Consider the following 12,141-nt stretch of genomic DNA (forward strand, 5'->3'; position numbering starts at 1 on the left):
GAACTACTTAAACCTAACTAACCTAAGGACTTCACACACATCAGTGCCCGAGGCAGGATTCTAACCTGCGTTCGTAGCGGCAGCGCGGTTCCGGACTGAAGCGACTAGAACCGCTCGGCCACAGCGGCCGGTTAACGAAGTTTTATTCAGCACTTGCACATACAAGAGCTCGGAGCGGACTGCCTCCAGCGAGAACACATACAGTATACAGGGTGTTACAAAAAGGTACGGCCAAACTTTCAGGAAACATTCCTCACACACAAAGAAAGAAAATATGTTATGTGGACATGTGTCCGTAAACGCTTACTTTCCATGTTAGAGCTCATTTTATTACTTTTCAAATCACATTAATCATGGAATGGAAACACACAGCAACAGCACGTACCAGCGTGACTTCAAACAATTTGTTACAGGAAATGTTCAAAATGTCCTCCGTTAGCGAGGATACATGCATCCACCCTCCGTCGCATGGAATCCCTGATGCGCTGATGCAGCCCAGGAGAATGGCGTATTGTATCACAGCCGTCCACAATACGAGCACGAAGAGTCTCTGCATTTGGTACCGGGGTTGCGTAGACAAGAGCTTTCAAATGCCCCCATAAATGAAAGTCAAGAGGATTGAGGTCAGGAGAGCGTGGAGGCCATGGAATTGGTCCGCCTCTACCAATCCATCGGTCACCGAATCTGTTGTTGAGAAGCGTACGAACACTTCGACTGAAATGTGCAGGAGCTCCATCGTGCATGAACCACATGTTGTGTCGTACTTGTAAAGGCACGTGTTCTAGCAGCACAGGTAGAGTATCCCGTATGAAATCATGATAACGTGCTCCATTGAGAGTAGGTGGAAGAACATGGGGCCCAATCAAGACATCACCAACCATGTCTGCCCAAACGCTCACAGAAAATCTGTGTTGATGACGTGATTGCACAATTGAGTGCGGATTCTCGTCAGCCCACACATGTTGATTGTGAAAATTTACAATTTGATCACGTTGGAATGAAGCCTCATCCGTAAAGAGAACATTTGCACTGAAATGAGGATTGACACATTGTTGGATGAACCATTCGCAGAAGTGTACCCTTGGAGGCCAATCAGCTGCTGATAGTGCCTGCACACGCTGTACATGGTACGGAAACAACTGGTTCTCTCCATACAGTGATGTGGTCAACGTTACCTTATACAGCAGCAACTTCTCTGACGCTGACACTAGGGTTATCGTCAACTGCACGAAGAATTGCCTCGTCCTTTGCAGTTGTCCTCGTCGTTCTAGGTCTTCCCCAGTCGCGAGTCATAGGCTGGAAGGTTCCGTGCTCCCTAAGACGCCGATCAATTGCTTCGAACGTCTTCCTGTCGGGACACCTTCGTTCCGGAAATCTGTCTCGATACAAACGTACTGCGCCACGGCTATTGCCCCGTGCTAATCCATACACCAAATGGGCATCTGCCAACTCCGCATTTGTAAACATTGCACTGACTGCAAAACCACGTTCGTGATGAACACTAACCTGTTGATGCTACGTATTGATGTGCTTGATGCTAGTACTGTTGAGCAAGGAGTCGCATGTCAACACAAGCACCGAAGTCAACATTGCCTTCCTTCAATTGGGCCAACTGGCGGTGAATCGAGGAAGTACAGTACATACTGACGAAACTAAAATGAGCTCTAACATGGAAATTAAGCGTTTCCGGACACATGTCCACATAACATCTTTTCTTTATTTGTGTGTGAGGAATGTTTCCTGAAAGTTTGGCCGTACCTTTTTGTAACACCCTGTATATACAGCCACAGAACATTCCAGTACAATGATTCTTGACATTTGTGGATACTTCTAGAACGTACTCGAACCGAATATAGAAATTAAAATTGCACAGTTGACGTGAGCTTCGAACTCACGACCCTTCGTGCAACATTTTAGTATCATAACCACAACACCACGGAGCTACCCAGCTTCTGCTCCTTAAGAGAACAGCGTCTCGGTGTTACGTCGTCCTAGTCAGGGAACGAGTCATCGGGCCTGCATACTCTGACTGCTGATGACTGATTCTCGCCCTGGCGGTGATCTTCTTAGATCTTCTTTTGCCGCTACGCTCTTCGTCAACTTTCCCTTTGTTGCCTGTCGCTGGAGCTTCGAATTTACCCTGGGTTGCAGGATCCTTATAGGGCTTCATTCGAAGGACGTGGACTGTATCTCTGATCTTTCGTCGTCTTGTATCGGCGTTGAAATCTTCAACTTCATAAGCAACATCAGACAACTGTCTTACAAACTTATTAGGTCCAAAGTAGCGCCTGAGGAGCTCCTTAGAAAAACCAGCCTTCCGAACAGGAGTGAAGATCCAGACGAGGTCACCAGGCTGGTAGACAACAGGGCGGGGCTCGCGTCGTAGTTTCGGCGATTGTTTTCTTGAGCCTGCAGCGTGCGGAGGCGAGCTAACTGCCGAGCTTCCTCAGCTCTGGTTAACACCTGGCCGATGTAGTCGTCGTCCACGTCATCAGGATGTAACGGAAACACAGTGTCCATCGTCGTAGTCGCCTCACTCCCATGCACCAGGAAGAATGGCGTAAATTCTGTGGTGTCTTGTTTGGCGGTGTAAACAAACGTCACAAAACGTATCACCTCATCCCAGTTGCTCTGCTCAACATTGACGAACATTGATAGCATGTCGGCCACGGTCTTATTAGGGCATTAGTTTGCGGATGGTAGAATGTCGTCTTGTGATGAGTAATGTTGCACAGACGGTTAATCTCTGTCACAAGATTCGATTGTAAACCTTTCCCTCGAACCGTAATTAACGACCTTGGGGCACCGTGTTTTAATACAATGGCTTCCACGATGAATTTGTCTACCTCTGATGCTTTGGCTGTTTTCACAGCTTTTCTAATGGCATAGCGTGTCAGATAAACAGTGCAAACAATAATTTATCTATTGCCACTAGCAGACGTTGGAAATAGTCCGAGAAGGTCAATCCCAACATGCTGGAAAGGCGTTTCGGCTGGTGGAATTGGTATGAGTCTGCCAGGCGGTTTCTGAGGAACAGCCTTTCTCCTCTGGCACTCTCGGCAGTGCGACACATAGTGACGGACATTCCTAAATAAACGTGGCCAGAAAAATCTCTTGCGGATTCTATCGTATATCTTAATAAATCCCAGTTGTCCGGCCTCAGGTGTGTCATGGAATTTCTGTAGAACATCTAAACGCATGTGTTCAGGAATCACTGGTAGCCACCTCTTTCCAAACGAATCAAAGTTTTTCTTGCAAAGTAATCCATTAACCACCTTAAATTTTCCTTTCACATCCTCTGACCGATTTAATGCAAGCATAATTTCAGATATCTTGGCATCCTTCTTCTGCTCAGCAGAGAGATCCTGGAGTGCAGCGAGACAGTCACTATCTTCATCAAAGTCTTGATGGTCTTGCACAGGGTTTCTTGAGAGACAGTCGGCATCTTGGTGTTTTCTTACACTTTTGTACACTATGGTAATGTCATAATCTTGAAGACGTAGTGCCCACTGTGTAGGTACATAAGAAAAGCTATAGGTACATAAGAAAAGCCCCAAAAAACTACGACAAAAGCTAAAAAGCAATGATAATAAACACTAGTGCGACCTCTGTAAGCTTTGGAAAATGTGTATTTTGTGCCTGGACGCACTATCATGTACTACAAAATGGCGGATGCCAAGAGGGGGAAATCCATGTACACTCTCTGTCTGTTCTGCATTACCATGTCTTCATTGCCTGCATATCATGTACCTGACCTTAAAATGGAAATACAGTCTGGCGGTTGCTTTGCACTCTAACGCCGAGAACCATCGTTTCAAGGGGCAAACCGGTGTGCCCCCAATAAGAGACGAAACAAAATTTTAAAAATGTTCAAATGTGTATGAAATCTTATGGGACTTAACTGCTAAGGGCATCAGTCCCTAAGCTTACACACTACTTAACCTAAATTATCCTAAGGAGAAACACACACACACATGCCCGAGGGAGGACTCGAACCTCCGCCTGGACCAGCCGCACAGTCCATGACTGCAGCGCCTAAGACCGCTCGGCTAATCCCGCGCGGAAACAAAATTTTAAAGCTATTCAGCATTATCGAGGTAGAGTTACAAAACGTAACCCAGACGAACAAAATTTCAATTCCTTCCATCCTTTTATTTCTTCATTTTGTGACGATCTGTTTTGAATGTAGCAGTGGTAACATCGTTTCCCGTCAGATCACCGAAATCAAGCGCTATCAGGCTGGTCTAGCACGTGGATGGGTCTACCGAGCACTGTTGGCAAACGGGGTGCACTCAGCCCTTGCGAGGCAAACTGAGGAGCTACTTGATTGAGAAGTAACGGGTCCAGTCTTGTCTCGTAACCTGACTACGGCCGGGAGAGCGCTATGCCGACCACGTTCCCCTCCATATCCGCATCCATTGACGCCTGTGGGCTGAGAATGACACGGCGGTCGGTCGGTCTCGTCGGGCCTTTCAAAGCCTGTTCGGACGAAGTTTAGTTTTTTTAATATATAAACACACCTTTATTAAGATGATCTATTTTGGTCTGGTATACAAACACACCTTTATTAAAATGATCAATTCTGGTCTGTTTCTTGGCTGTCGATTGGTTATGAAATGAAATAATAGGATTATGGCTATGATAGTTGGTATAGTAGCTAATAGCACATATATAAAACAAAAATGAATACCTATAAAACTCCTTAAAATAATGACCCAATTATCAGTCACATAATATGGAAAACCATTTATTATTGTCGATCACAACTGGATATTGTTTCTCAGAACGGGTATGTGCTAACATACCTTCATTACTTGAAACTAAGCCTATATTTAATCAAAACTGGACATACATGTCGGCAGCTTCCTATCCGCGATTACTATTTCTAGAAAATCACGTATTTCCAGCTGTCGATCGTTTTTTTTCTATCTACATCTACATTTATTCTCCGCAAGCCACCCAACGGTGTGTGGCGGAGTGCACTTTACGTGCCACTGTCATTACCTCCCTTTCCTGTTCCAGTCGCGTATGGTTCGCGGGAAGAATGACTGCCGGAAAGTCTCCGTGCGCTCTCGAATCTCTCTAATTTTACATTCGTGATCTCCTCGGGAGGTATAAGTAGGGGGAAACAATATATTCGATACCTCATCCAGAAACACACCCTCTCGAAACCTGCACAGCAAGCTACACCGCGATGCAGAGCGCCTCTCTTTTAGAGTCTGCCACTTGAGTTTCCTAAACATCTCCGTAACGCTATCGCGCTTACCAAATAACCCTGTGACGAAACGCGCCGCTCTTCTTTGGATCTTCTCTATCTCCTCTGTCAACCCGACCTGGTACGGATCCCACACTGATGAGCAATACTCAAGTATAGGTCGAACGAGTGTTTTGTAAGCCACCTCCTTTGTTGATGGACTACATTTTCTAATGACTCTCCCAATGAATCTCAACCTGACACTCGCCTTACCAACAATTAATTTTATATGACCATTCCACTTCAAATCATTCCGTACGCATGCTCCCAGATATTTTACAAAAGTTACTGCTACCAGTGGTTGTTCCGCTATCATATATAATCATACAATAAATGATCTTTCTTTCTATGTATTCGCAATACATTACATTTGTCTATGTTAAGGGTCAGTTGCCACTCCCTGCACCAAGTGCCTATCCGCTGCAGATCTTCCTGCATTTCGCTGCAATTTTCTAATGCTGCAACTTCTTTGTATACTACAGCATCATCCGCGAAAAGCCGCATGGATCTTCCGACACTATCTACTAGGTCATTTATATATATTGTGAAAAGCATTGGTCCTATAACACTCCCCTGTGGCACGCCAGAGGTTGCTTTAACGTTTGTAGACGTCTCTCCATTGAGAACAACATGTTGTGTTCTGTGTGCTAAAAACTCTTCAATCCAGCCACACAGCTGGTCTGATATTCCGTAGGCTCTTACTTTGTTTATCAGGCGACAGTGCGAAACTGTATCGAACGCCTTGCGGAAGTCAAGGAAAATGGCATCTAACTGGGAGCTTGTATCTACACTCCTGGAAATTGAAATAAGAACACCGTGAATTCATTGTCCCAGGAAGGGGAAACTTTATTGACACATTCCTGGGGTCAGATACATCACATGATCACACTGACAGAACCACAGGCACATAGACACAGGCAACAGAGCATGCACAATGTCGGCACTAGTACAGTGTACATCCACCTTTCGCAGCAATGCAGGCTGCTATTCTCCCATGGAGACGATCGTAGAGATGCTGGATGTAGTCCTGTGGAACGGCTTGCCATGCCATTTCCACCTGGCATCTCAGTTGGACCAGCGTTCGTGCTGGACGTGCAGACCGCGTGAGACGACGCTTCATCCAGTCCCAAAAATGCTCAATGGGGGACAGATCCGGAGATCTTGCTGGCCAGGGTAGTTGACTTACACCTTCTAGAGCACGTTGGGTGGCACGGGATACATGCGGACGTGCATTGTCCTGTTGGAACAGCAAGTTCCCTTGCCGGTCTAGGAATGGTAGAACGATGGGTTCGATGACGGTTTGGATGTACCGTGCACTATTCAGTGTCCCCTCGACGATCACCAGTGGTGTACGGCCAGTGTAGGAGATCGCTCCCCACACCATGATGCCGGGTGTTGGCCCTGTGTGCCTCGGTCGTATGCAGTCCTGATTGTGGCGCTCACCTGCACGGCGCCAAACACGCATACGACCATCATTGGCACCAAGGCAGAAGCGACTCTCATCGCTGAAGACGACACGTCTCCATTCGTCCCTCCATTCACGCCTGTCGCGACACCACTGGAGGCGGGCTGCACGACGATGGGGCGTGAGCGGAAGACGGCCTAACGGTGTGCGGGACCGTAGCCCAGCTTCATGGAGACGGTTGCGACTGGTCCTCGCCGATACCCCAGGAGCAACAGTGTCCCTAATTTGCTGGGAAGTGGCGGTGCGGTCCCCTACGGCACTGCGTAGGATCCTACGGTCTTGGCGTGCATCCGTGCGTCGCTGCGGTCCGGTCCCAGGTCGACGGGCACGTGCACCTTCCGCCGACCACTGGCGACAACATCGATGTACTGTGGAGACCTCACGCCCCACGTGTTGAGCAATTCGGCGGTACGTCCACCCGGCCTCCCGCATGCCCACTATACGCCCTCGCTCAAAGTCCGTCAACTGCACATACGGTTCACGTCCACGCTGTCGCGGCATGCTACCAGTGTTAAAGACTGCGATGGAGCTCCGTATGCCACGGCAAACTGGCTGACACTGACGGCGGCGGTGCACAAATGCTGCGCAGCTAGCGCCATTCGACGGCCAACACCGCGGTTCCTGGTGTGTCCGCTGTGCCGTGCGTGTGATCATTGCTTGTACAGCCCTCTCGCAGTGTCCGGAGCAAGTATGGTGGGTCTGACACACCGGTGTCAATGTGTTCTTTTTTCCATTTCCAGGAGTGTAATATTTTCCGGGTCTCATGAACAAATAAAGCGAGCTGTGTCTCACACGATCGCTGTTTCCGGAATCCATGTTGATTCCTACAAAGTAGATTCTGGGTTTCCAGAAATGACTTGATACGCAAGCAAAAAACATGTTCTAAAATTCTGCAACAGATCATTGTCAGAGATATAGGCCTATAGATTTGAGCATCTGCTCGACGACCCTTCTTGAAGACTGGGACGACCTGTGCTCTTTTCCAATCATTTGGAACCTTCTGCTCCTCTAGAGACTTGCGGTACACGGCTGTTAGAAGGGGGGCAAGTTCTTTCGCGTACTCTGTGTAGAATCGAATTGGTATCCGTCAGGTCCAGTGAACTTTCCTCTGTTGAGTGATTTCAGTTGCTTTTCTATTCATTGGACACTTATTTCGATGTCAGCCATTTTTTCGATCGTGCGAGGATTTAGAGAAGGAACTGCAGTGCGATCATCCTCTGTGAAACAGCTTTGGAAAAAGGTGTTTAGTATTTCAGATTTACGCGTCTCATCCTCTGTTTCAATGCCATTATCACCCCAGAGTGTCTGGATATGCTGTTTCGATCCACTTACTGATTTAACGTAAGACCAGAACTTCCTAGGATTTTCTGTCAAGTCGGTACATAGAATTTTACTTTCGAATTCACTGAACGCTACACGTATAGCCCTCCTTACGCTAACTTTGACATCGTTTAGCTTCTGTTTGTCTGAGAGGTTTTGGCTGCGTTTAAACTTGGAGTGAAGCTCTCTTTGCTTTCACTGTAGTTTCCTAACTTTGTTGTTGAACCACGGTGGGTTTTTCCCGTCTCTCACAGTTTTACTCGGCACGCACCTGTCTAAAACGCATTTTACGATTGCCTTGAACTTTTTCAATAAACACTCAACATTGTAAGTGTCGGAACAGAAATTTTCGTTTTGATCTGTTAGGTAGTCTGAAATCTGCCTCCTATTACTCTTGCTAAACAGATAAACCTTCCTCCTTCTTTTTATGTTCCTATTTACTTCCATATTCAGGGATGCTGCAACGGCCTTATGATCACTGATTCCCTGTTCTGCGCTTACAGAGTCGAAAAGTTCGGGTCTGTTTGTTATCAGTAGGTCCAAGATGTTATCTCCACGAGTCGGTTCTCTGTTCAATTTCTCGAGGTAATTTTCGGATAGTGCACTCAGTATAATGTCACTCGATGCTCTGTTCCTACCACCCGTCCTAAACAGCTGAGTGTCCCAGTCTATATCTGGTAAATTGAAATCTCTACCTAAGACTATAACATGCTGAGGAAATTTATGTGAAATGTATTCCAGATTTTCTCTCAGTTGTTCTGCCACTAATGCCGCTGAGTCGGGAGGTCGGTAAAAGGAGCCAATTATTAACCTAGCTCGGTTGTTGAGTATAACCTCCACCCATAATAATTCACAGGAACTATCCACTTGTATTTCACCACAGGATAAACTACTACTAACAGCGACAAACACGCCACCACCGGTTGCATGTAATCTATCCTTTCTCACCGTCTGCGCCTTTGTAAAAATTTCGGCAGAATTTATCTCCGGCTTCAGCCAGCTTTCTGCACCTGTAACGATTTCTGCTTCGGTGCTCTATCAGCGCTTGAAGTTCCGGTACTTTACCAACGCAGCTTCGACAGTTTACAATTACAATACCGATTGCTGCTTGATCCCCGCATGTCCTGACTTTGCCCCGCACCCTTTGAGGCTGTTGCCCTTTCTGTACTTTCCCGAGGCTATCTAATCTAAAAAACCGCCCAGTCCACGCTACACAACCCCTGCTACCCGTGTAGCCGCCTGCTGTGTGTAGTGTACTCCTGACCTAGCCAGCGGAACCCGAAACCCCAACTTGACCGGCGATACTGCCTTTACCGGACCAGAGTGAGACAGTAAAAACAGCGGTCGACATACACAAAATAAGTGTAAATCCTATTACATGTGAAAAGTAATATGCAATAAATTAAAAGTTCAAACGCGAAAATCAACAGAAATACGTACGTGTAACTCAGCCAGAGTCGGTCCAAGGCCGGATCTAAAAGAAGACTTGTAAATATGTACTTTATTTCGACACGACTAGTCTGGTGCCGGGCGTCTGTTCGCTAACACAGTATTTCCGAGTGCACTATCTGATCAGAAGTATTCGGACACCGCTTTGTAATTCAGAACTGAACACTAGATGTCACGAGAGGCAGACCCGCCAGTATAAAGGGTGAAAAGTATTTAAACCGACAAACTCTGGGAGGTTGTAGGGGACATCAAAACAAATATTTTTCCCTAATGTCATTTTTTCCTACGAGGATTATTTAAACCGTTGGAGGCCGTATTACGCTCTTCAGTTGATAGAGGCCGTATTACGATCTTCAGTAGTTAGAGGGCGTATTACGCTCTTCAGTTGTAGGCAACTGATGTCCACCAGTGTAGTAGTGCATTGTCTCTGTTTACTAATGGAGCGATACACCTGGAGTGAGTACATTGATGGTTGGTGCGTACTACATAGCGCACCACAACGGACGAGCTTCACAGCGGGTTTATCAACCACAATATCCTAATCGCTGTATCCCGCATCATACGACCTTTGATGCTGTGCACCAATGTCTGCGTCAGACCAGATCATTTAGCAGATTACCTGGACAGGGATGCCTTCGCACGGTAAGAACGCTGTAATTTGAGGAAGCTGTCTTGCAGCATGTGGAGCGGGATCCTTCAATCACCACTTGTGCAGTTGCACGTCACATGGGGACGAATCAGACGAATGTAAGAACAGTCCTTCGAGAGCAATTGTTACATCCATTTCACTTACAGCGTGTCCACAACCTGGAACCAGTTGATTATCCACCCAGAGCACAGTTTTCGCCGTGGTACCTGGAACAGTGTGAAATACATCCTACATTTCCATCCTCTGTGTTGTTTACCGATGAAGCAACGTTCGGGCGTGATGGATGTCTTCAACATGCACAGTTCGCATGTTTGGAGTGAGGATAACCCACATGCCACAGTTACTGGCGCTCATCAAGTGGGGTTCTTCGTTAACGTGTGGGTCGGTGTTGTGGGAGATTGTTTAATTGGGCCGTATCTGCTACCTAGTTGTTGTCTCTTGGTCATAAAAAAATGGAAAAGTGTTTGTTGCTCTAATTAATTTGCCGCCACAGAAATCTTCCTCTACCGTTTTAAATACTCCTCATAGGAAAAAATGACATTAGGGAAAAATATTTGTTTTGATGTCCCCTACAACCTCCCAGAGTTTGTCGAGTTAAATACTTTTCACCCTGTAGAAAGATACGGGGAGTATCGCGTTCTCAGTAGAGAAGTGGTAGCAGCAGGATGGGTCGATCAGGAGAAATCAGTAACTTCGAACATGAACTGGTCACTGAATGTCACCTGAGTAGCCAATCCGACATTTCAACCGTTCTAAAGATGCCCAAGTCGACTATCACCGTGAAGCGGAAGTGCGAGCAAATGACCTCCCCTTAACCAAGACAAGGCGGACCTCTTGTACTGATGGACAGGGATCGTTGAACATTGCAGAGGGGGGCTGTAGAAAACCGTATAAACTGAGCAGGCGAAATAACTCGCGAGTTTCGAAGAGCTACCAGCAGAGGAGCTAGCACAATGGCTGTGTGAGGAGTTAAAAGCAAAGGGGGACAATGGTCGAGCGGCTCCTCATAAGCCACCTCGTTGTGTAGTTCGCTTGAGCTGGTGCAAGAGCGACAACACCAGGTAGCAGATGACCGGAAGCGAGTGATTCTGAGTGAATCGCGCTGCACCCTGTGGTAATCCGATGGAAGCGTCTGGGTTTGACGATTGCGTGGAAAATGCTACTTATCATCATCTGTTGTCCCAACAGTAAATACGAAGGAGGCGGATTTACGGTACAGAAATGGTTCAAATGGCTCTGAGCACTATAGGACTTAATATCTGAGGTCATCGGTCCCCTAGAACTTAGAACTACTTAAACATCACACACATCCGTGCCCAAGGCAGGATTCGAACCTGCGACCGTAGCGGTCGCGCTGTTCCAGACTGAAGCGCCTAGAACCGCTAGGCCACACCAGCCAATGGTACAGAGGTATTTCTTCTGATTGTGGTCCGCTTATTGTGCTTAAGAAAACTCTTAGTGTGGAAGAATAGAAACGAATTTTGCTGCATTTTGTAATGAGAATAGTAAAGGAACTGTTCGTCGACGATGACTGCTTGTATCAGCATGACAACGTACCGTATCACAAAGCACCATCTGTGACGCATTGGTTCGTGGGCAATAATATTCCTGAAATGGTCCTGGGTGCCCAGAGACCCAACCTGAGCCCAACGGGATACCTTTGCAATGAAATGGAATGACCATGTGGCGTTGTTAGCATGGGAAGGGGGGGTGGGGGGCATCCGGGAAGCTCGGCCGCCGGGCTACAAGTGACGCTACAATGGGCTGGTTGCGCGTCCGTGATGATGATGAGGGTGAAAGGGGGAGGAGCACCATACAACACCCAGTCCACGAGCGGAGAATAGCTCCAGCCCGGCGGTAAATCGAACCCGGGTCCACTGCATGGGAGGCAAACACGTTACCACTCAGCTAAGCAGGAAGATGAGGGAGAACGTCGACTTCGCTCCAGACCCCAGCGTACAAATTCACTGCTTTTTCTTGCACCGACCCTTGAGGAAGAATGGA

Source organism: Schistocerca cancellata, chromosome 1 (assembly GCF_023864275.1).
Source record: "Schistocerca cancellata isolate TAMUIC-IGC-003103 chromosome 1, iqSchCanc2.1, whole genome shotgun sequence".
NCBI lineage: Eukaryota > Metazoa > Arthropoda > Insecta > Orthoptera > Acrididae > Schistocerca > Schistocerca cancellata.